Source organism: Macaca mulatta, chromosome 20 (genome assembly GCF_049350105.2).
Source record: "Macaca mulatta isolate MMU2019108-1 chromosome 20, T2T-MMU8v2.0, whole genome shotgun sequence".
NCBI classification, from domain to species: domain Eukaryota; kingdom Metazoa; phylum Chordata; class Mammalia; order Primates; family Cercopithecidae; genus Macaca; species Macaca mulatta.
Window position 1 is genome coordinate 7,763,780 of NC_133425.1, and position 26,551 is coordinate 7,790,330.

Below are 26,551 nucleotides of genomic sequence, written 5' to 3' on the forward strand. Positions count from 1 at the left end.
ACAAAGTTGATCTTGTTTTCTGTCTAAATTTATAATTTTTATGTTAGGTTTTGAGCAAAGTAGTAATCTGGAGAAATGAAAAGTGATCTGAAAGAGGAAGATTTCTGAACTAATAATAAAACGGTTATTATTAATTAAGCTTATTTGTGTTTAACTTTTAGCTTTTATTTTAAAAACTTCATGTGTGTTAGTCTCAAAGTTATCACAGGGAGCTGGCGTAAGTTCTTGGAAAGTGATTCTGTTGGGATTAAAAGTCCTGCCTATGAGACTTCAATCTCCATCTTGTGTTGATTTTCCGATGAACATAAAAATAAATGAGGAAAAAGCATGGACCCTTAATTTTTTTTGGCATTTTAGACTTTATTTTGTTATGGATCCAAAAACTTTGGAGTGTGTTAAAATGTCAAATATTTGTTTGCATTCATGGGTGTACATTTTTGTTCTGTTTGTTTTCTTTCGTTTTCATGCAGGATTGTGTGTTTGTGTGTATTATGAGCAGTCGTCAACAGCAGCAAAGGAGAGAAGAATTTTACAATTATGCATTCTCATGCATAATTTGATTTCAATTAAATCATAGATAATCAGAACAGCAGTCTGAAGGATTTAGCATTCCTGCTGAACCCCCTCTGCTTGCACAGCACCAAGAGAAAGAAAAAAACGCCTTTAAAAGTCAGCATTTAACCCACAGTGCTTGGTTTGGAAACCATCGCATATTAAATTATTCAGCAATGATAATGTCCTGAACAGTTTTCAGGGTGTGTTTTTATTAAGCTAAATAAAGTTTCTATGGAAAGTTGTGGGCTTTCTGTGTGTGCGTGTGTGCCCAAAAGGCCGAAACAGCTTATGTCAGCTACAGCAACTCGTTTTTTATTCAGCAAAACTAGGTTATGAATTCAAGCAATTAAAAATGACAGAAAGCCCAATTTCACTGCCTAGATTAATATGCTTCTGATTTTTCCTGCTCCATAAAAATTTCAAAGTGTTCTTTCTGGTGAGGTGCTTGCATAACCTATAGGGTATTGGGAGGGTCCCCATTTCTCGTTTGCTTATGATGTCTGAATACTTTGATGTAGAAAATGTAAATAGGATCAATTGGATATTCGTAACATAATTTTGTGCTTGCAAGTTCTCCTGAAATTATTTGGGCTGGGTTTAAAAGAAAAGAGCAGTGGTTAGTTTCTCAGCATTTATCAATAGTGAAGAATCTGTCGGCAAGCTCCAATGTCATGAAGGCCAAGAAAGACTTTTTCAAGAAAAGATACAATTATAGTAGAACTAGTGTTTTCAGCTTCCAAAGATGGCAGTGATATGTGTAAAAAAATTATACAAATATAAAATACTATGCAGTGGTGGGCATGTTTATTACTTTTTCTCTATTCCTAATGTCTGGAATTCTAGATTCATGTTTATCTAATTAGCCAAATCTCTCCCTATTATTTAAAATGGTCCTTTTCTTCTTACACACTAATTAGTAGTCAAAACCAGCCGTTTTAATTATCTGTAGTTTTTGGTTCGTTCGTTAAGTTTTCTAACCTGGTTTGGATTAACTTGTTCACACACAGAGTGTACACAGACACAAATATACACTCAAAAAGCTCATCTCCCAGCACCATTTACTCCACACTTTCAATCCAATACAGAAAAACAGCAACAACCAAACAAATCAAGGTGCACTATTTGCCCAATGTTTGTTTTACATAGATAGACCCCTAAAGGACGGTATATGAGGAAGGCCTCTGCCAGTCCTTCCTTTGCTCTTCATGATAATTCTGCATCTGCATTTGCCACAGTACTGTGGATGTATTTCTTTGTTGTTTAGTTGCAGTCTCTAGTTGTAAGGAAATCAGTTGTTGTCTGCAAAGAAGATGTAAGTACTAGTTGGATTTATTGTGGTTGACTGAATGTGTTAAGTATGGGCCTTCCATTTCTATTAAAATGATGAGGATGAGGATGTGATAACCTGTCAACAGAAACAGCAATAACAATTCAATGCCGATTTCTTCGTGGGCACTTACTGACTCTCTTTGTGCATCAGACATTGGACGGGGAGCTTCTATGTATTTTCTGTTTTCACAACCCTGCAAGGTAGGTATGACCATGCCTAATTTAGAGATGGGGAAACAATGTTCAAGACTTTTTGTAATTAGAAAAAGTGATTAGACTCCAAATTTTTCTGATTCCAATATGCTCAGGTACCATTGAAATTTATTAATCTGAGTTTAGAATTTAGCATTTAGAATTTGTTTACACAAATTGGTACTTAACAGATACACTAGGTTAGGGGTTCTGAAACAGGAACAACTTCCTCCCCTAACTCATAACAATACTTAACAACATTTTGAAGACAGTTTTTGTGTTCATAGTGGGCAGGGATTGCTCCCAAGATTTAGTGGATAGAGACCAGGGATGCCGCTAAACATCCTAGGATGCACAGGACGGCTCCCGCCCGCAAAACAAAAACAAATTACCTGGCCCCAAACCAACACTGCCACAGCTGAGTAATTATACCCTAGGTAATGTCAGTGATAGTCTAATATAAACATGGTCTGATTTTTCAAGAGAGGGGAGAAGGTATGTGAATTTCAATTATTAAACATTTAAAATCTCTGGTTGGATACTGCAAATAGGATCATGATGCAAAGTCAGACGGTCCTTATTTCCTTACAGTCTGATGCTAAAATTGTTACAGCTGCTTCCTTGGAACATCTTTATAAATATGGCATGGGTCATTGTGATTTAAAGCACCTTTTTTTTCTGATTTACTTACTGTTTATTACGACAAGTGCTGGAAAATGAAATTTCTTTCCCTGGTACTTGTGTCACTAGAAGAGAAATGTAACGTCACTAAATGAATAATGGAAGAGCAATTCTAACAACCTTCCCATATGGTCCTTCTTTTCCCTCAGTATTCAAATGGCATTATTTTCTTCTTATCTTTAAAGGTTTGGCACATAGGTTTATTGGTTTATTTGTTTAAATAAATAATATTTCATATTTGCCGAGCATGGTTGCAAATGCTTTAAAATATGAATTCATTGAATCTTTAAGATAAGCCTAGGAGATTGTTATTGTTTTAATCTACTTTTTACAGAGAGAGAACAGACACCCAGAGAAGTTGAGTCATCTGTATGAGATCACACAGCTTCTAAGTGGCAGACCTGGGATTTAAACTCCAAAGTCTGTTCCTAGCCACTTTCTCACTTACTTTAGTAATATGAGCTTGTAAACGTACAGAAGCACAAGCGTTGAGGCACCATCTTCACCTGAATTTTGAAACAAAAGACATTTTTAGTCTCATTTTGGAGTGATTGATGAAGAAAACGGACTTACCTGTTTTTGAAAGAGCATGAGTGATAATGCTCACAGCTTTATATGTTGCTATTTAAATCCTGTGTATGCACTTCACCTGGGTCAGGAGGCCTTGTGACTTCTCTCTACCATGACCACTTCCAACAACAAAAAAGTCACCAAAGAAAAACACTAATGTACAGGAGGGCACAATTTGCAGGATGAGTGATCTCCATTTTATTCCCTACTTAATTGTGATGTTGGAAAAATAGAGAGAAATTCTTCAACTGGATCTCTTAAGACATCTTCAAGGAACTTAACTCTTCACTTTCTGATGCTCTTAAAATGTTCTAGGGAGCCCCATGTGGTCTGTGCCAGGTGGATGGTGGTGGATGTGAGTACCTTGACTCCCAGCTTCATCTCATCTAATGCCAGGCTATTTGTTGTCCTGCATTTAGGCCACGGGAATGACCATGCCTATCTCAGTCTCAGTTGAGATTTTAGTGAATTGCAAATGCTATGAAAAGAAAAACAATTTAAGTATATTTTTAAATAGAAATGCCAATTTGACACATTTTACTCTGCTTTAGAAGGGAAAAAAAGATCTTGCAAGTATGCAATTAAATACATACCAGAATATCCAGAAAACTAAGACAGAAGTAGAGAACCTCAATGAACTTCAGTTGAATAAATGACTACATGGATGGAACATTTTGTATTTTTCAAAATTTCTTATCGAGGATATGTATGGGTTTGTACCTGAAAATGTCTCGCATCTCGAATACAATCCACCATGGTTGGAAATACAGGTCTTACAGGCATCAGTTTCATACCAGTTGTCCTCACCTTACCAATCTAAATGTGTACATTATTTAAGTGTTGGGCGTAGGTATCTGCTTACTATTTATTGCCCTGCAAAAAGCTCAGAGATGCTTAACCACAACTTACAAGAATGGACTGCATTTTACCTGAGGCAGGATGTGGATTTTTTTATACAAGAGAGAAAGGGTCACCCACGAAGAACTTGTATCTGGCCATGAAGCAATATTAAAGTCTCAGAAAGGGTTCTTGGGCTACCTCCTCCCAGCCTGGAGACAGTTTAGGAACTGGGCTGGAAGTAGAAACCATTACTGCTCTTCCTTTATATTTCAGGCCCAATGAACTCACATTTGAACAAAGAAAGCAAAGAGTGAATCCCATTTCAGAACTGTCAAAAGACTGATGTTGGATCCATTATCGTCAAATGTCCTTTTTTAATACAGTTCATCGAATTGGCTTTTGTGGAATACCTATTTCATCTAAGTGTTGGTTCAGGAAATGGTTTAAAATGAAACCAGAATTTGTTGTTCAGTGGTAAAATAAATGAGATGAACCCACATAGCCAAGACTACCCAGTAAAGTTCTGTAGATACTATCTATTAGCATTCAGAATTAAAATTTAAATTACACACGTATATATAGTTATATCTATAGTTAAGCTACAGATATGTAACTTATGTATAGACTATAGGCTACATAGTCTACATATAGTCTATTTATATCAACATATAAACTATAGATATATAGTTAAGCTATATATATATAGTTTAATTGATAAAGAATGGGAAGTTGGTTTTAAAATAGCCATTTTAATTCCATATCCAGAATATGGAATGCTTCCACATCTTAAGGTGAACCTCCTTTTAGAAATAAAGATGACTAGTGATAAACCTTGTGTGCCATTAAAAAGAGTATACCCAAAACTCAATGAATTTCTGCCCAGTCTTGATTACGAAATTTTCCTAGGAATCTAAACATATAGAAGTTACATCAATGTGATAAGTGGTTCAGGATTCAAATTCTGCTTCTGATAGAGAAAGAAACCCGATTTTGTTGTAATGCACTAGCTAATTGTTCAGTATTTGGAATTGCACATCATGTATCCTTCTTACCGATACTGTCTATTGAGTGCCTGCAATAAGCTAGACACTGCTAATTCCCAGACATGCATTATAGGCCTGAATATTTCCAGCAGCACTATGAGGCAGACATAGTTGTTATACCCAGTGCTCATGAGTGAAGGCTGAAACTTGGGATGATTTTTCAAGGGTTACCAACAGCTAATGAGTAAAAGGGCTGCTCATCAAATTTGAAGCTTTGAGGCTTCGAAGTCCCTTTCCCTCTTTTTTTTTTTTTTGGCCCAAAGCTATAAGAATCATTGTTCTAACATTGGTAAAAAATGAATCTGATGTAGATGAAGAGATTTATGTAGCTATAGAAAATTCCTATAACTCTCCTATTAGGATTAACCTTCTTATCATCTTGGCAAATTAGGCAAGGGGCTAGATATTTTGGGTAGATGTGTGGATGGGTAGATGAATGGATACATGAGTAGACATATAGACTGAATAATAATGGAGAAGACAAATTGGCAAAGGATATGAGTATAGTTTTTGGAAAAATAAATATAAATAGCAAGTATATGAAAATGTGTGTGTGTGGGTGTGTGAAAGTTTCACCTATATATATGAAAGCTTTGTATATTGTATTGGAAAACAATTTGTTGATGAAACAGGCATTTTATATACTGTTAGAATGTGGAATGGTACCTTCTTCTGTAGGGAAATATTTGGGAATTTTTATTTTAAAAAAGTAGGCAGGGCACGGTGGCCCACGCCTGGAATTTAGCACTTTGGGAGGCCAAGGCAGGAGGATCATGAGGTCAGGAGTTCGAGAGCAGCCTTGCCAACATGGTTTCACCCAACGGTGAAACACGGTAAAAATACAAAAGTTTGCCAGGCGTGGTGGCAGGCACCTGTAGTCCCAGCTCTTCAGGAGTCTGAGGCAGGAGAATCACTTGAACCTGGGAGATGGAGGTTGCAGTGAGCTGAGATTGCGCCACTATACTCCAGCCTGGGTGACAGAGCGAGACTCTGTCTCGAAAATAACTAACTAACTAACTAAATATGTACCTCTGATCCAGCCTTTCTGCCTCTGGAATCTATGTGATCGCTTAAGTTTGTGAAGATGCAGCTTGGTTCACTGCAGCATCATACACAGTCGGAAGGAAACTGGAGCAGACGAAACACCTATGGAGGGGGGATTGGAGGTCAAGGAATAAAGTGGGAATAAAGTGGATTTTCCTGGATGTAAAACTACATCTAAGATGTGATGAGTGAGGAAGAGCCCAAAACTCAGAAATCTGTTTGAAAAACTTTGTTGGAGAACAAACATACACATGCAATTGGTTTACGTAGAGGGCAACACTGCAAAAGATCATGAAGGGACTCCGAGCAGTGATTATCTTTGTTGTAGCTGTGCACTATGACTAAGGGAGGGGCAGGGGAGAGATGGAGCTTTTGCTTTTAAGATTGCACCTTTATTTTTTGTGATTTTCAGCAAAGATGCCCTACTTGGATAATTAAAAAATACTTAAAGGAAAAGCTTCCATTTTGCAAACAAGCTGTAATCACTTTACCCCTGAGCTGAGATAGATCGGCTTAGATACCAACATAGATATTCTGTGTTAGACATAGGTAACCTAAATTGCTTTGAAAAGGTATTTGAACCTTAGAAAAGATAAAACTGAAAATCATTTGATTCAACGTTATGTTCTGGTTAAGGTTTGGGGTCAGCATCCTCTCTGGAATGGGGTGGGGGGCGGGTATTGGAATTTCCTAAAAATGAGAACTCTTAAGTGTTAACAGTAATGGTTGGGCCACAGAAGAAAATCAAATTTCCCTGTTGCTGTATACACTTGTCATTCATCACCGGTACTGCAACATCATGATCCTTATCCTCCCAGCTGCGTATGTTTGTCAGGGACTGTAGACTGCTAAAAGTTGTATACAGTACTATTATTTTTTAAATTCATCTCTGGGTCATTTCATCTTCCTGTGCAAGCCACATGAATGGCCGTGTATGAAAATTGTATTTTGTGCCGAATTTCCCACTGTGAAGGATGTTTACTATATATTTATGAAAACACTGCAATAACAAAACCCTTTATATAGCCTTTCAATTTGCTGTAAGGGCAGATAAAATATTTTTATCTCAAACTGAACTTCATACCTTGGGAGATTCAGCTGGCCTGACTCAGAATAATAAAACACTTCAGAGAAAGGCAGGTGCTGTTCAGATTGCTTCAGAAACCTATGCACTTCACTCGGCAGACTTCAATTCCTTTAAACACGCCAACTGAATATACAAAAGCTAGAAATCAGCAGTATAAACTGTGCAATGTTAAGTACAAGAAATCCTCATTTTTCATTAAATAGTTTCATAACACATCTACAGTAGCATCAGTGTGATTTTTAATGAGTAGTATTTTCCTGTATACCAGAAGATACAGAGAGGAGGTTGGTGATCACTCCAGTGTATTGAAAACTTTCATTCTTCATCTGCATTTAGGCTTTGGCAATGTTCTTAATTGAAATTTTTACAGAGATAAACGTAGCATATGCAGTTGTAAGAAAATAGAGGGAAATCTCTTGTAAACTTTTCTCTAATGGTAATATTTTACCAAACTGTAGTATTACATCATATCCAGGATATTGGCATGGCTGCAATCCACTGACCTTATTTGAATTTCCCTAAGGTTACTTGCACGTATTTGTGTGTGTGTGTATATAGTTCTGCACAACTTCCTCATGTGTAGGTTTCTGTATCCACCCACCACAGGTACGATACTGAGCTGTTCCATCCTGAGGTTCCATTTGTATAACCACAGCTACCTCTAGCGTCCACCTGCCCCTGTTCTTAACCCCTGTCCATCATGAATCTGCCTTCCATTTGTAAATCTTTGTTATTTCAAAAATGGTATGTAAGTGGAATCACGCAGTGCTTAGGCTTCTGGGACGGGCTTATTGACTCATCATTCCCTAGAGTTGTACCTACATTGTTGCATCAGTAAAATCGCATGGTATGTATAGGCACCACAGTTTAACCATTCACCTGTTGAAGGACGTCTGGGCTGGCCTTGACCGTCACAAATAAAGCTTTCTTGAACCTTTGTGGATAGGTTTTTGCATGACCGTTTCCCTTCTCTGGGATAAATGCCCAGGAACGGTCTTTGGCGATCTTTGATTTATGCATAGTATGGAACACATCAATATGTTGCACCCATTGGAAGTCAATGCCAGTTGCATACAAACCGATACAAGGAAAAAAAGAAAATTGCACCCACGTCTTCATGTTTATTTTTACATAAACACGGCACTAACTGCAGAGAATAGCCAGCATTTATGTAGCATCCACCATATGCCAGGCTGTATTCTAAGCCTGTTATGTATGCTAACTCATTTATCCTCAGAGCAGCCTTATGAAGTATGTACTACTGTTATTCTTACTTATGGAGGAAGCACCAGGCACAAAATGGTTAAGTAACTGGCCCAAGGTTATACAGTCATCACCACTTAGAGGCAGTCAGTCTGGCGGGAGAACCCCTCATGTTAACCACTGATCGATGTCTCTACTTTCTTTTATTTATTTATTTATTTTTAGATGAAGTTTCACTCTTTCACCCATGCGGGAGTGAAGTGGGAAGATCTCAGCTCGCTGCAACTTCTGCCCCCGCCCCACCCCCGCCCCCCCGGTTCAAGCGATTCTCCTGGCACAGCCTCCTGAATTGCTGGGATTATAGGTGCCTGCCACCACGCCTGGCTAATTTTTGTATTTTTAGTAGAGATGGGGTTTCACCATGTTTCCCAGGCTAGTCTCAAACTCCTGACCTCAGGTGATCCACCCCCACCTTGGCCTCCCAAAGTGCTAGGATTACAGGTTCGAGCTACTGCACCTGGCCAGACAGACACCCATAAGATGATGTCGCCACTTTCATAGGTGGGTTGGAAATAACTTCTGGGTTGGCTGAGACAGTAATATTCATTTAGAGTAAACATCTATTAATATTGCCCTGAAAAGAAATAATAAATGAAGTTGAGTATATAGAATAATCAGCTAGCTGACTTCATCATCCCTTAGCTCACAGCTCTGTCTTTAAGCTTGCTTTATTTGGCCGTTTCAGACAGATGGATGCCTCTTATGGCTTTTGGATCTCCAAGACGTAGATTTCACAACCCTCCCTTGGTTACACACTGTAATATTTAACAGCTCTCAATAGCAGTATGTTCTGCTTTTTTGGTATGGCCCAAATCTCTCCTATGGCAAACTCAATACCCCTCACTCCTTCTCCCCACCTATTGAAGATGTGGAATTGCTCGTTGACCGTTTTATTCACAACATAAAGGTATCTGTTTGTGAAAGAATATTGTTTGGCTGCTTTACATTAATCCTTGAGCTTCTCGTTCCTCCAAAGGCATTTTATATTTCCAACAGGCTTATAAAGTATTTAATATTTTCATATGCGTCAGTGTAAAGCCATCTGTTGCAGTGACAGGACAAAATGTGGAAGACAAGAACAAGCGTATGTTTATGGAAAGATTCCATGAAATGTTAACAAGAAAGATACGTGCTACTCTGGGGTGTCTTGTAGAACATGGTCAGGGGAATTTGGAACGGCATGGCTTACCGCATTGGTATTTGTAAATTGGTGTTTATAAACGGCATGTGCGCTTTTTGTTTTTCTGCTGTCCTGCATATTTAGAGTAGATTGCTGACGTAAATGGCGGCAGTGACCCCTTTGAAAGGAAATGGTGGTGTGACCTGATATTTGGAACTTCCTTCGTTTGTTGTTCTTCATTCGCAGGCTTCAACTTTTTCCTTTTCATTTGAACAAGTGGATTGGGAACCTGCTTTGCGCCAGGCGTTTGTGTTGCTGGAATAGCTAGATTGTGTTTCTAAACAGCTAGAACTGTTTCTCAGTGCCTTACTTTTAATAGCCGTGTTGTAGTCTTGCTCATACAGAAACAATCAGACGGGAATCAATTTTGCCTACCCGCTTGAACGTATCAGTATAGACGCAGTTATCCAAAGCTGTTGCGCGCTACATTGCCCCTCTTCGAACTGGGCTCAGAAAATCAAAGCAAGTCACCCCAAGTGAAGACACCGATGCTCTTGGGGAAACACATCACAGCTAAAATATTCCAAGTATTGGCCGGGCACGGTGGCGCATGCCTGTAATCCCAGCACTTTGGGAGGCCGGGGTGGGGGGATCACTTGAGGTCAGGAGTTCGAGACCAGCCTGGGAAATATGGTGAAACCCTGTCTCTACTAAAAATGCAAAAATTAGCCTGGTGTGATGGCAGGTGTCTGTAATCCCAGCTACTCAGGAGGCTGAGGCAGGAGAGTCGCTTGAACCCGGGAGGTGGAGATTGTGGTGAGCTGAGACCATGCGATTGTACTCCAGCCAGCGTAATAAGAGAGAAACTCCATCTTGGGAAAAAAAGACAAAGAAAAAGAAAATACACTAAGTATAGTATCTGCCAAGTACTACGAGAGGCACTGTATCTTGGTTGGCTTATTTCAGGCTCTCAAACGTCTTATGTGGCATGAGTAGTCATGGTCTTCATTTTACAGATGAGGGAGCAATTTTAGAGACGTTAAATAACCAAATATCATGCTGCTAATATGGAGTGGACCAGGAACTTGGCAACAGGCAGACTAAACGTGCAAGCAGCTTGCTTAACCACTGTGTTTTGTAACTAAGGCTGGAGAAAGAGGAGGAGCTTGCGAAGTGCCTTCCAGACCAGCTCTTCTCAGGTTGGCAGTAGCTGGGATGTGTGGGTCAAAGATTCAGTATGTTGTTGAGACGTGTCCTTGACATGGAGCCTGATGCTCTCCACAAATTTTCTCTAAAAGTTCTTCAGTTCTCAGCTACTTTTCACTCTGTAAATAAATAGTCACGTCTCAAGCCCCAGAGGGGCCTTGTAGAAAGAAGTTGGTGTGAACACTAGAAGAACAGCTCTTTAAAATGCCCCCCAGTGGAGCAAGGGTGTGTGGAATAACCTTCAGTATAAATCCTTTACACCAATTTTTGAACTTTTTTTTTTTTTTTTGGAAACAGTTTTGCTCTTGTCCCCCAGGCTGGAGTGCAGTGGCGTAATCCTGGCTCACTGCAACCTCTGCCTTCCAGGTTCAAGCGATTCTCCTGCCTCAGCCTCCTGAGTAGCTGAGATTACAGGCGGGTGCCATCACACCTGGCTAATTTTTGTATTTTTAGTAGAGGCGGGGTTTCACCATGTTGGCCAGGCTGGTCTCAAACTCCTGACTTCAAGTGCTCCCCCCACCTTGGCCTCCCAAAGTGCTGGGATTACAGGTGTGAGCCATGACACCCGGCCCTGTTTTCTATTTACAAGTATGAGAAAGTGCCTAAAATTATTCACTGGTTTTCAATTATATTAATAAATAAATTAATGACCTATGCAAGAATGGCCATTACCCATGTCAAAAGATGACAATTCCAGGCTGAGCACCGTGGCTCACGCCTGTAATCGCAACACTTTGGGAGGTCAAGGCGGGTGGATCACCTGAGGTCAGGAATTTGAGACTAGCCTGGCCAGCATTATGAAACCCTGTCTCTACTAAAAATATTATAAAAAATAGCTGGGCATGGTGGCACGTGACTGTAGTCCCAGCTAGTCGGGAGGCCGAGGCAGGAGAATCACTAGTACCTGGGAGGTGGAGGTTGCTGTAAGCCAAGATTGTGCCACTGCGCTCAAGCCTGGGTGACAGACAGGGACTCTGTCTCAAAAAAAAAAAAAAATTATGACAATTCCAGCTAGCTATTCTGAGGTTGATAAAATTAATGAGATAGTAGAATTTAGAGAGGCTTATAAGCAGAAATATATATTGACAGAAAGAGCAAAACATCATTGTATCTCATTAATAGAGGAACAACAATCAGGCTATCTGAAAGAGAAGACAGACCAGTTAGCTTCTAAATGCCATTCATTTATTTCAGTCAGCCTCCTCAGAAGTACGTGGGGCTTGCTTCAGCAGTCGGGCCCTTTTAGACCCATAGATTCTGCCTGCGGGTGTTCCTCTCCAACGATTAGATTGTGATGATAGGCTATAAACTTCATGAAGACAGAGAACAGGTGAGCAATATATAATTAGTTCCTAGCACAATGTCTGCCCACATTAAGGACTTCAATAAGTGTTTCTAAAGAATGTGTGATCACATTGGATTGTCCCAGAGTATTGTATTTACAATGTATTAAGTACTGGTCAATCTAAATAATAATTATATCTATAATAATTGGAGAATGTTTCAGAGTCCTATTGAGGAGAGAGAGTGTTACTCCCACCTGCTAGTTCTTCCTCTCCTGAAGCCAAGATATGCATGGTAAAAGCTATGGTACAGTTTGTATCTGATCCCTCAACTAAAATACTGACACCACCTTCTATAGGCTTATACGGCAAGTAGCAGTATGCCTTGGAACCTTCTCCTCCAATACACTCCACTGGCAAAAAGCGACTTATGGTTAATGCAACAGTGAAAATAAATTATTACCATTCTATGATTGTGTGACAGGTTAGTAATTAACTTATGTCACCAGTTGGCTTCCCACAACTGTGTTTATTCAGCTCCATGGAGCACTTTTCAGGGAAAAAGAAATTATCAGCCAGGCAGCCTTTGTTTACTGTGGAAGCTGGATGCTGGTGGACTGCATCTCCTCCTATTGACTAGGAAATAAGTTGGTTGTTAGGACATGATTTTCCATTCTTCAAAATGATATGGTGATGCAAGGAATTTGAAAGCTACCCTGGAATTAGAAAAGCATAAAGAAATTGCCTTTTATGCACTAATCGAGCCATTATGCCTGTTTTCTTTGGGGTATTTTTTTCTGTATAGACACCACAAAGAGCCATGTGTAAAAGAAAAAGGTATGAAAAATCTTAATTAAAATAAAAACTGTAGTATGTGTTTTTACCCCATTGTAGGTTAAGTGCCTATCACACAGCCTAGGGACAATGGTATTAGATTTGTAATAAGTACAAGTAAAGCTTTTCATTTTGATTGGATTGGGTGTATTTTTCATCAGCATCTCCCGTGTGAGCCATGATTCCAAGACAGAGTCTTGTAATCTTCTGCAGTGGGAATGATTCAGCTTAAAAATCAATAAGGCATGAGGTATTTCAAGTTCTCATTATTGTAATGTGTCAACATCACTTCAGTGACCCCAGAGTCCTATGTTGGCTGGTTTTCCCCCTGATTTATTGTGCAATCTCGTAGGGCAAACTATAATTTCACTTGGAATCAGAAAGTCTCCATTTATGGTTTGTGTCCCAGTCTCCAGTCATTAGGGCATTCGCGGGTAATCGATACCTCCTCTTGTTGCTAACAGCTGAATGAAGTTGTCACCTGCTTAGATTACAAAGGAGTCAGGTAAAAGGATGTGGTAAGGGTGAGTACATTGGACATGTTCTGTTTTGAGAAGGGCTTTCTCTGATGTTTACCTGCCGCGTCTTGGAGGGCTTTCAGCATTTCTCGGGGCCTCCTTTCTAGAAAACCCTTATCACTGAATTACCACAATATTTTATTTCTTCTTTTGTGAACCGGTTGTGAATGATGTCATTTCCTTTGGTTAAAAAACAAGTTGAAGGAGCCGTTCTTGAAAGTCTGCGTGCTGACACGTAAACCTGTTGAGTCATGCCAACTCTTTCTAAATACCTGGTCATCGTGCTACAATTAAAAGAATGGTATCTTCTATTCTTTTCCTAGTTGGCAAAATGCCTAGGAACTTAATGAGACCTTTAGTGAGAAGGCCATCATCTGTGTTCAACACACCATGCTTCAATGTATACACATTCTGTTTTACTGCCCAAAGACATGGATGCACATGTGCACATACACACACACACACACACACACAGAGCTTCTCACTAGAGGATAGTTGATGACCATTTATATGATGTTGTCAAGTCACACAAAGCACAGTGACTCCAAATTGCAGCTCCAACAGCCACTACTTGGCCAAAGGTCAAAAGGTCTACACAGATCAACTTTTGCAGAAATATGATTAAGTCATCTCAGGAATGTTCCATAATATTCTGAACACAATAGAGTACCTTCCCTCAAGAAAATTAATATCCAGCCATGGAAAAGAGTCAAGGTGAACAGGCAATTGAAGTGCATGGACTGTAACTACAGAGGCTTAAGAATGGCAAGAAGAGGGATTGAACCCAGGGTTTTAGAAAACTTGGACGCTGACGTCAACACTTAACAACATCTTGACTGCATGTCAAGATATTATTCTTCTCCTCCCAAAGATTATAAACCAACTGTGATATATGTGCAGGAGAAGAACCATCATGTTTTAAAGTTGACCTTGTCCATTCTTTTTTTATCTCAGCCCTTGGGGAATAGTTCTTTTCATCCAGAGTCATCCTCTGTCTGTCCCTTGTTAAGTTTTGGGTTGGTGTTCTGGTCCAATCATTTTCCTGTCTTTTCTTCCTACCCTTCCTGGCAGAGCCCCTTCCTCCCCGAGCTGCTTCAGCAGGGTAGGATGTTCTCACTGTCCATGGGAGTCTGACCGTGGACCCTAGTCCTGCTTGATGAATTCACAGGTCTTTCTGCTGAGCCTCCTTGTCATGCCAGTTAAACATGCTTATAGACAAGAGATCCTTCGACTGACATGTCTGATCTTATTCTAAGATATTCACCCAGTCCACTGACATGTTCCAGGCACTGTGCTGGGTGCCAGGCGCTGCTTTTTCATATTCTTTCCCAAATTGCTAAAATGGGTGATTATTCCTCCAGGCTCTTTGCTGACACTGTGGGGAAATTCTTAGTTTTCACACCCCTCTTAGGACTTGTCTTCCACTCTGGCTTTACTTGTTCATAGATTCACAAAATCCTCGACAGAGATCCTTGCAAGTGCTAAGGAGATAGTGGTGAACAAAATAGATAAGATTTCTGCTCTTGTAAAGTTTACATTCTTGTACGGATGGTGTGTCCTCAATGCCGGCTTGGGGCATCATGAGGGTATAACCCTGGTTTCCTAGTTTCCAGGGAATGGGTTGGATCATTCATTGTATAACAGAATATTACCCAACTGGAACTTTAAAATTCCCTCAGTGTCCCTTCAGGCATTGGATTTCGCTAGTAGGAGGATGTAGAGAAATTTTGTGCTTCTATTATATCTTTCTCATGGGGAACTATGCAGATCCATCTGTAGGGATCTAGATCAGGTACAATAGTTGTGGTCCCATAGAAAGTTGACATCAGAACCCCTGACCTACCTGGCATGCCACCTTTAAGACCTATAACTTGAGCTCTGTGATGTTCCCTAGGAAAATCCCAAGAAGACGTTTCCCAAACCAGTGGTATAGGTAAGAGCTTAGGTCTTGACTCCATCACTAAAGCCCTTGGGCAAGTTATTTAATCTCCTTAAGTCTCAGTTTGGTCCTCTATAAAATAGGATGGCAATCTAACCCATCTACTATTTTAAGGATTGTATGACATTCTGCATCTAACACCTTAACGTAGTACCTAACACATAGGACATTTTAGTAATTATTAATTACCATGAGAGAGGTCAAGGAGGGGAGGGAGAGGAAGCATCGATGGTGGATAAATTGTGCTAGCAAGTCTTTGTATGTGGAACTTTTCCATTGTTAACTCTTTCACCTCTACTCTATTTTTGCCATTAGTACCAGACCCCTATGTAGGACTCATCTTCTCTAGCGTAAGGTGCCCCGATGGATCATGATTATCAGTATCCTTTTTTGACACGGATGTAGAACATTTCTTTCTTGGCATTCTATTCTATTCTCGCTGGTTCTGGATTAAATCCAAATACTAACTGGGGTTATGTCCGTTTTATAGCAATCCCATGTTACAACTTGTAAACCGTCATATTATGCAGCCACTTGAAGGATGAAGTAGGCCTTAATGTGATATTATGGAAAGACGATAATATTGACTCAACTGAGATAGGAATGTAGAGGTAGATAAAGGGGGAAAAGGATGGTACAAAGTTGTATAATAATATGTATTTATAAAGATTTAGACATATGGATGCTGTGAAAAGACCTGAGAAACTGTAAATAGTGATTATTCAAAGAAAGGGTGCTGAGACTTCATGGTAGGAGGATACTACCAATTTATTACATGTGATTTTGCATTCACTGATTTTTTAATGATGTGTATTCATAACTTTTTAAAATAAAAATAACATTAAATCTTAAGCACAGCCCCCAAATATCTATACTTATCTATGAGCAGTCTTTGTTTATCTGTTTCCACTTCTTTAGACTAAATGGAATAAAGGAGATTGTAGAAGTCTGGGGAGTCATAACACTCTTGTTCTTGTAACAGTTAGCTTTTGCTGTGTAACAAACAATTCCAATATTTCATGGCTTAAAAAATATCTTATATTTGTTCACATTGCCCTGGATGGACCATGTGGGCTGGACTCGGTGGGACGTTTCTTCTGGTGGTTTCTTCTGTGGGTTTACTCACACCATTGAAGTTGGATTGCCTAGAATGTCTTGACACACATAGTTGGTGATTTGCTAGGTTGCCTCCGTTTTCTTCTTTGTGGCCTTTTCAGCAGGCTTGTTTAGGCTTGGTCAGCAAGATAACTTGAGTCTCAGAGAGCCCAGTGCAGCAATCTAGCAATCTCTAACTGAGGAGCATCTTTCAGCCCTTGCATATGTTGTATTTTCTGATGTCTACTTGACCAAGGCAAGACACACAGCCAATCCCAGAGTAAGTGATATCTCACAATGGAGGAAGCTTCACAGTCACCCGGAAAAGGTACATACAAATAGGGATGGGATGAGTTTGTGCCCATTGTTTGCATCTACCCAGCCCTCTCTAAGGCAAACCATGCACTGAAGGGAATAATCCTCCGTGAGGAGAATGTTCCTTAAGCTGGACCTTCTTCCTTAAATTATCTTTGGCCCTTGAATTCAAGATATATGTAGTCTCTCCATTTTTAAGAGCAGCCTTCTATTTGTTTATACCTATGCATCTTCCTTATCTTTTATTGTTTTAGCACCACTAATAATTTTGCTTTTTGGGAATTTTTTTTATTCCTTCAATGAAATGGTAGCCCAGAGGTAAGGTAGTCAGTAGTCTTATACCTCTAGTGACAAAGAACAATCCCTGGATAAGGCACCACGTATCTTCAGGGAGCTGTGCAAGCCTGCATGATAGAGCTAGCACCAACGGTGTTCTGACAAGTATGTCTGATTCTGAGCCTCTCCGCAGTCCACCTGTTGGGAATCTATTTGCTTTGGATTAAAGGCACCAGTGCATCCAGCTTCAACTTCACATTCCTCTGCCCTTCATCATCAGCCAGTTTATTTCAGAGATCATTTGGGATCTAATGCGTTTGCTTTTCTGATTCTGCTGGCACTTGTGTATGCTTCCATTGGTTTATGGATGCACAGTGTGCCAGGGTAGTATAGAGTGAGGAAATTTGCATGGGACCTTTCTAATGGGAAACTTAATTTAAAGTGCAGAGGACTCAAAGTAACAGGCAGCTAGAACAAGGGATGAGCTTTGCCTAGCTACATTCCAAACATACTGAGTCTTATTTGACACCTCATATAGGTAGATAGATGGGCAAGTGTGAGGGATCTTAGGTATGACCTCTCCCACTGCCATGTTTTCTGAAAGCTCCGTGTACCTGAACTGAATTGCATACTTGCAAGCTTTATCTTACAAAAGCAGAATAATGTGTGTCAAATTGGCACTTCTATTTAGAAAACAAAATCCGGCCAGGCACGGTGGCTCGCACCTGTAATCCCAGCACTTTGGGAGGCTGAGGTGGATGAATCACAAGGTCAGGAGTTCAAGACTAGGCTGCCCAACATGGTGAAAACCTGTGTCTAGTAAAATTACAAAAAAAAAAAAATTGTAATTTTTTAACTGGGCAAGTGGCAGGTGCCCAGTTAACTTGGGAGACTGAGGCAAGAGAATTGCTTGAACCTGGGAGGCAGCGGTTGGAGTGAGCCAAGATTGCGCCACTGTACTCAAGCTTGGGCAACAGAATGAGACTCCACCTCAAAGAATAAATAAATAAATAATTTTTTAAAAAAACAAAGTCTACTCAAGTTATTTTTTTTTCCTTCACCAGACTTGTGGGTTTCTGCCCTAGTTATGCAGTTTCTTGCTCAGTGGATGAATTTGAAGTGTTCCTTAAAGCTCTTGATTGTCAGTCTCTTTTATATAGTTATCACTTTCCATATGTCACAGTCAATAGCAGAAATGTAAAGCTTGTAGACACTCATTTTTCACCCGGATATTCGTCACTCAATTGAGCTTTGTTTATAAAGGAATGTAAAAATGCACACATTTATGATTAGTAAAAATGGCATTTGGGAAGAACTTTTTAACAGGAAAAGAGTATTTGGAAACAAAATGCTCACATTGCCTTCATGAGGAATGTGAATTTTGGAAATCCCAAGTAAAATCAGAATCAAAAAATATTAGGTATTCTCGAATGCGGTTTTTAGACATACGTTTACTCTGTGTATTCTCAGTGTCTCGTACAGCTAGACAGAGATGATGGGGTCCTGGCTTATGTTTGGGTGTAGGAGAGATGAAGTGAAATAAATAAGGTATTGATTCAATCCTCAAGAACTCTACTCATTTAAAGGGACAGAGAAAACAGATGTGCATGAGACATTCAGAGGAAAATGTGTAGTTCTCTTTGGTACAGACTAAAAAGCCAAGAGTTTAGTGAAGGAGAAATCATATACGTAAGAGTGATACAGAAGAGAATTCCTTGGAGGCGATGGTTCTGATAACTCATTCATTCATTTCAAATGTATCCAGGTCCTACTCATTATTGGCGTAAGGGGCTGGTGCCACTGTTAATGGACAAAAGTGACAGAGAACCTGTTCCCTAGGAGCATACAGTTGAGTAGGGTTAGGAGAGGAGGTTAGTGACGTGGATGGGAGAGGAAATCACATCATCACAATAGCAAACCTCTAATTACTATCTGAGCTGTCTGGGATAGGTGACCTAAAGGAAAGATTCCTGATTCTATGAAAGCAGTTAGCAAAGGCCCACAGTTGCATATATCCAGACATGCCCTACTGAGAAAGTGGCACTGAGCTGAGAGTGGGAGAAATGAGAAACAGTTAATTAGAAGCAAAGAATCTTCCAGACAACAGGAGTGGGCAGGTCATGTAGGTGCCCCAAGTGGGAGGCAGAAACCAACGCTTCTGGACTAAGGGAGGACTGTGTGGGATAGGGGAGAGAATAGAGCGGGGAAATGTTGTGATAGCAGCCAGTGGGGAGGACGGAGAGCTGGAGGGAAGAGCCAGACACTCAGGTCTATGGGGAAGGCATTGCAGTAGGGAAGACAGCTTGGGTGAAGGCAGAACCAGGATGGAAAAGGCTTAGTTGGAGAAACACAAGGCAGTAAGAAAGAAGGCGAGGGAATGAACCAAGACTCTGTATGTGTCAGGGTTAAGTGGAGACCATTTATAAACTTGGGACATCCGTGGACCCACAGTGTTGTCTAGATTCAACTTTGATGTTGCATTTGTCAGTCTAAATGGTAATAACAATCACAGTAGCTAATTTTTTTTTTTTTTTTTTTTGAAACAGAGTCTCGCTTTGTCTCCCAGGCTGGAGTGCAGTGGCTCCATCTCAGCTTACTGTAACCTCTGCCTCCAGGGTTCAGGTGACTCTCATGCCTCAGCCTCCCAAGGAGCTGGGATTACAGGCGCACGCCACCATATCAGGCTAATTTTTGTAATTTTTAGTAGAGACAGGGTTTGGCCATGTTGGCCAGGCTGGTCTCAAACTCCTGACCTCAAGTGATCCACCTGCCTTGGCCTCCCAAAGGGCTGGGATTACAGGCACGAGCCACTGTGCCCGGCCTTAACAGTAGCTGATCTTTAGTGTGGGATTTTTTTTATGTCAGACACTGAGCTCATTGTGTTAGAGGGCTCATGACAGCTTCCTTTTCAACCCCATGCTGTCCATCTGTGAACATGACCTTCAAATCCTACCTTCAAGGTACGTCCTAAGTGTATGCTTCTGATGTTTCCACTGCCGCGCCCTTCCAAGCCAGCATCGTTCCTCACCTCTTCTGCAGAGATGGCTTCCTAACCAGACACCCCAAGACCTAGTTTTACCTTCCTCCAATCCATTTTACACATGATAGCCAAAATTACTTAAAAGAAATCAACTGCACACCAATCTCCATAGCAGCATATTTACAATAAAAAAAGAGGTAGAAGCAACTCAAATGGGTTTACAAAATGTGGTCTGTCCATACAATGGAATATTATTCAACCTTAAAAGGGAAAGAAAGGGCTGGGCATGGTGGCTAATGCCTGTAATCCCAGCACTTTGTGAGGCTAAGGCAGCAGGATTACCTGAACTTAGGAGTTGGAAATCAACCTGGGCAACATAACAACAACAAAAAAATAGCCTGGCGTAGTGGCACACACTTGTAGTTCCAGCTACCTAGAGGCTGAAGTGGGAGCATCGCCTGAATCCAGGAGGTGGGGGCTGCAGTTAGCTGTGGTTGTACCGCTGCACTCCAGCCTGAACAGAAATCCTGTTACATGTCCAATGTGGATGAACCTTAATGGCATTATGCTAAGAGAGATAAGATAGTCACAAAAAGACAAATACAGTATGATTTCACTTATATAAAGTATCTAAAATAGTCAAATTCATAAAGACAGAAAGTAGAGTGGTGGTTGGCCAGGGCTAGGAGGAGGGGGGAATGGGGAGTTTTGTTTTAATGGGTAGAGATTTCAGATTTGCAAGATAAAGAGTTCTGCAGATGTGTTGTACAAAACACACTTATGTTCACTGCATCACTATTCACAATAGAAAAGACCTGGAATCAACCTAAATGCCCATCAGTGATAGACTGGATAAAGGACATGTGGTACATATACACGATGAAATACTGTGCAGCCATAAAGAAGAACAAGATCATATCCTTTGCAGGGACATGGATGGAGCTGGAGGCCTTTATCCTTAGCAAACTAATGCAGGAACAGAAAACCAAATACCGCATGTTCTCACTTATAACTGAGAGCTAAATGATGAGAATTCATGGACACATAGAGGGGAACAACACACTCGGGGCCTTTTGGAGGGTGGAAGGTAGAAGAAGGGAGAGGATCAGGAAAAAATAACTAATGGGTACTAGGCTTATTACCTGGGTGATGGAATAATCTGTACAACAAAACCCTATGACACAAGTTACCTGTGTAACAAACCTGCGCTTGTCCCCTGAACATAAAACTTTAAAAAGCAAATGTAATGTAAATATACTTAACACTACTGAACTGTACACTTAAGAATTTTTGTTAAGATTATGTGGATTTTTTAACCACAGTAAAAAAAATTTCCAAAAAACAAAAAAGAAAACATAATTCAGCGAATCCCTTAAAACCCTCCAAAGGTGCCCCACTGTGCTTAGAAAAAGAGAAAAAATGACTGTAGTCCATAAGGTCCTGTAACAGCTCATCTCTGCTTACCTCAAAGACATTTCCTATTGCTCTTTCTTCTTATGTTTTTCTTGAACTTCTCTCTCTCCTGCTCATCATAAAACATGGCAAGGTCGTTCCATCCTTTGCATCTGCAGTTACTTCATCCTAAAATTCTCTACCCCTAGATTCACAGGATGAGATACTTGCCATATTTAAGGCTCTGTATTAAATTTAGAGAAGAAATTTGCCATTGATATCAGGTTGATGCAAAAGTAATCACGGTAAAACTTCACTTATATGTGCACCTACCTAATAATAATAGCAAAATAAATAAATAAATAAATATTCTTACTACTGTTGTTATCATTAATGGTATTCATTATCTGTGCCTCAGGTTGAGACCTGGTTTCTCAGTACTACATGAATGTAAAGTTTTTATTTTGTAGGATTTTATTTTATTGGCAGTTAAGATCATCCTTCAGCATGGCACCATCCTTTTGGATGAGATTTTAAAATATATCACTGATCTTGAGAAAATACTGATTTTATTTCAAAGGAGTAACCAGATTTTGTTGTGCTTGGTTTTGTCTTAAGTAACCCTCAACCTTTAATGCAGAGAGGATCTTCCAGTAAAATCCTATTACCTGGTAAAGGCTTTTTTGGGGGGAGCTGGCCAACAGATTTAAAATGGAATAATTTTTTTTATCAAGTTATTTGAGCTCCTTATATATTCTGGTTATTAATCCCTTGTCAGATAAATGGATAAAGAAAATGTGGTACATACACACGATCGAGTACTATTCAGCTATAAAAAGAATGAGAGCCTGTCATTTGCAACAACATAGATAGAACTGGAGGTCATGATGCTAAGTGAAATCAGCCAGGTACAGAAAGAGGAACTTTGCATGTTCTTGCTTATTTGTGGGAGCTAAAACTTAAAATAATTGAACTCATGGAGACAGAAAGTAGAAGGATGGTTACCAAAGGCAGGGAAGGATAGTGCGGAAGGAAGAAATGGGGATGGTTTGTGGGAACAAAACATAGTTAAAAAGAATGAATAAGACCTAGTGTTTGCTAGCAAAACAGGGTGACTATAGTAAAAAATAATTTAAGTGTACATTTTAAAATAAGTGAAAGAGTATAATTGGATTGTTTGCAGCACAAAAGATAAATGCTTAAGGAGATGGAGACCCACTTACCCTGATGTGATTATTAAGCATTTCAGGTCTGTACCAAAATATCTCATGTAACCCATAAATATATACACTTACCATGTTCCCCCAAACATTACAAATATAAAATTTTCAAAATAGAAAAAAACCTGTAGGAGAAGTTAGATCTGAGGGGATGTAAAATAAACTATATCTCCGATAATGAAAGAGACGCTCCATGAGCGATGGGATGTTTACTCAAAGGCAGATGTGAAGTTGGCCAACCTTAGACAATTGGCCACATGTGATTCAGGGCAGGGGTGGTGTCTGTTCCTGTGACTGAAGCAGCTTCACATCAGGCTGCAGCCTTCCTAGGGATGCTTATAGTGACCGAAAGCTGCTGACTCTTAACTTCCTCTATCCTGAGCTCTTTGATGGGAGTCCGTAGAGAAAGAGAAGAGTGGAAACATATGTATGCTCTGTTCCTCATTATAAAGATTTATTTTTATTAGCCCCTTTGTCTCATGTGGCTGGCATTGAACAACCGCACCAGAACCATTATTGGATTCTGCAAGCGTCTCTGAAAGCTGGCTTTTCAGTCACCTCAAGTTGAAGTGTTTTTGAGATTTGAACTGCCTTTGTTCGTGGAAGGTCACATGTGATGCCACAGAAGCCAACTCCCAGTTTGCCGGTGCCGTTCTGCTCTTGTTCTTGATGACACGCTGAGTCCCTGACCTGGCTAAGCTCCCTCACTAAGAAGGATGTGCTTTTGGTCACAGAGGAGACCAGGTGAGGGACAGCAGGCACAGATGACAACACATTATTATCATTCATGTGTTCGCTGACTACCCAAGCAATTGGAGTCCATTGGATTCCGTGTGATGGAGAAGTTGGGAGGATGAAAGCCTGTGTATGCCTCTGGAGGCTCCCTACCAAATGAATTTTAATAGTCTGTATCCCTGCCACAAACACAGTTGGATACTCTACTGGGCAATGAAGTTTAAAGGTTGGAGAGGCTCCAAATCTGGGCACAGAGAAATCTCAGCTTGATTGTCCCAGATTATTAACAAAAAGACAACAATTTGTTGTCAGTACCTGGCGGACTGCTAAAGGTTTCTGTCATTTGTTAAGTAGTGCTGCACCCTTAAGAAAAAGAAAAAAAGAAAAAAGGATATGCCCTCTCTAATACTCACTAGTGGCTGACTCATAATTTTAAGCATGAAAGACAAGGAGTGGATTTGAAATGTGGTATCGGCTGCTTCTGTCTCCCACGGTAACATCAAGTGCTATAACGAGCTGTTAAATGATGAATTCTAGGGGGTATATGTTTAAAAGCACCATTTAGGTTGAAGGCATCTAGGATTTTCCGTGTAAGAGCAGGCAGTGGAGAAAACCCAGCATGCCTCCTAGTGTTACACTGGGTTGGTGGAAAAGCCCCTGGAAAATCCCAAAAGAGAAAGATGGAGGAGAGAAGAGTATGATATTTGGATGTGTTGGTGCCCCCATAAAATGGGGTGCACAGGAAATAGGGAGGAATAGGCCAGTGTGCTGGTTCACTCTGGCTTGACACATGCAGACTGCCTACAATTTCTTCTATGCTTTTTCTTAGTGCCTATCATGTAGCTGAAATGCATCCCTCTTGGTAGATGGAGAATATCATATGCAAAATGAAGACCTGGGAATTTTCCTGCTCTGTTCCTAGGCGCTGGACTGACATGGGAGAATTTTAAAACATGCGGTTTTAGAATCAAAATTAGTTTTCATGTCTGCAGAGACAAGGAGCCCATGGAAACTACCAACTGGCATTGCTGAGAATAATTATTGTCAAATTGAGTCCATTGTGAATAGTCCTCATACATAATTGCCCTGGTTAGAATGAGCGCCAAAGAGGGAGTTTTAATATTTACTAACTCCCTGGTGAAGAAAGAAACCTTTTGCTTTATTAAAGGCGGTGGTGTTAGTAATTTGCAAATGGAATGTATTAGTGACATGCACTATAGATGGATTTTATAAGAAGACGTTGTCCAGAAGAGATGATTCAAATTCCACCAGTGGCTTTCCTCTTTGTAGAACTATCTAGACTTGAAGTCACAGCTTTCTTCTGTTGACAATATCTTGATTCTGTAGGAAACCAGTGCCTGTGCAGTTCTTTATAGAAGTGTCTGTATCATAAAGTTCAGATCATGTCCGTATTTCATAACAGCCAGGTCTTTCACTAAGACTTATCCCTACAGGGATAAGAGAACAAGCAGGATATGGTGGCTTACACCTATAATCCCAGCACTCTGGGAGGCCAAGGCGGGAGGATGTCTTGAGCCCAGGAGTTCAAGATCAGCCTATGCAACATAGTGAGACCTCCCTTCTCTACACATTAAAAAAAAAAAAAAAAAAAAAAAGGAATTCACCAGGCATGATGGTGCATGCCTGTGGTCCCACTTACTTGGGTTGCTGAGGTAGTAGGATTGCTTGAGCCCAGGAGGTTGAGGCTGCAGTGAGCCATGATCACACCACTGCACTCCAACCTGGGTAACAGAGCAAGACCTTGCATCCAAAAAAAAAAAAAAGCAATTAAAAAAAAGGGTGAGAGAACAAGAGATCTATGCATGTATTTAACAAAAAACATACATTATTATTAGATTAATAAAACTTCACTCAAGAGTGCTCAAAATTCAAGCCTCGGGTGGGATAGGGAATATGTTGCATTCAGGCCTTGGACATGTTTTTCTTGTATAGGTCATGGAGTTGAGGGGTAGGCATGGGACTTTTCCAGCGTCAGACCAACGAAGCCTAATGGAGAGGGTCTGGACCAAAGCTGGATGTTACTAGACATTACACAAGAGCTTCTGTTTTAGTCTTCTGCCTCCAATGGACACCCATGACTGATCCTAGGCAATGTTACACATTTCCAGAGTTCTCCCAAGAAAATGGGAATATTTGTGAGACTTTCTAGTTTAGTATCCAAGTGCTATGAGGACCCTTGATATCTTGTGTTTTGGAGACCATGACATCACTGTCTTGTTTCCATGGCTGCAGGAGAGTCAATCAACAGGAACAAGAGGATGGACTAGTCTCATCGGCTTGGCCACAGACAAGCCTAAGCTTTGCTCTAGGTCAAATGATCCAATGCTGGCCTCTGAGGGGTAGTCATCTGACTTTATTTTGAAGATTTTTAGCTAGAGAGAATGTCAACTCTGTATTGACCTTCTATCTTTTGCCATTAGATAGGAGCTTTTGTATTGGGATGGAAAGGAGAAGCAGAAGAATTTTGTTATGAATTCCTACTTCTTATCCATATCTCCTTCCCACTCTGAAAATACAAAATAGTACATCAATCAGTATAGCACAGTAGTGAAGAATCCAGGTCAGCCAGTTCTAGTCTGGCTTCAAATCCCAGCTCTACCACCCATTCTTAAGTGAAATCTTAGGTAGCTCTCTAAGCTTTAGAGACTTCATCTGTAAACGAATGAGAGTAAGAATGCCTAGCATATTGGGGTTTAGGTAAGAGTAAATGAGTTAGTGAACACTGGGCACTTAGCACAGTGGTTGCCACATAGCAAATGCCTGGCAAAGGGACTGGGCTGCTGGTAGTGATTCTGTCAGCTTTGGGCTTGGATAGCATTCCTGACGGCCTCATATCTATACATAACACTTTTTGGGTGAAGACAGAGCGTATTGGACTCATGACTCTGTGTAAAAGTCTGGAGACCATAAGGCCAGGAGTGATGGCTCACGCCTTTAATCCCAGCACTTTGGGAGGCTGAGGCAGGCGGATCACCTGAGGTCAGGAGTTCGAGACCAGCCTAGCCAACATGGT

At 40.4% G+C, this 26,551-nt stretch overlaps 1 protein-coding gene and 1 long non-coding RNA gene across 32 annotated transcripts in view; both read left to right on the forward strand.

Annotated features, from left to right (window-relative positions):
• RBFOX1 (RNA binding fox-1 homolog 1) overlaps window positions 1-26,551 on the forward strand; it is a 2,485,711-nt gene that overhangs the window by 1,261,269 nt on the left and 1,197,891 nt on the right. The gene's annotated exons all lie outside the window — the stretch shown is intronic.
• Window positions 17,537-21,524, forward strand: LOC144337913 (uncharacterized). Its single transcript, XR_013411554.1, has 3 exons — window positions 17,537-18,087; window positions 19,504-19,547; window positions 19,813-21,524. It is a non-coding gene; the product is annotated as an uncharacterized LOC144337913 (long non-coding RNA).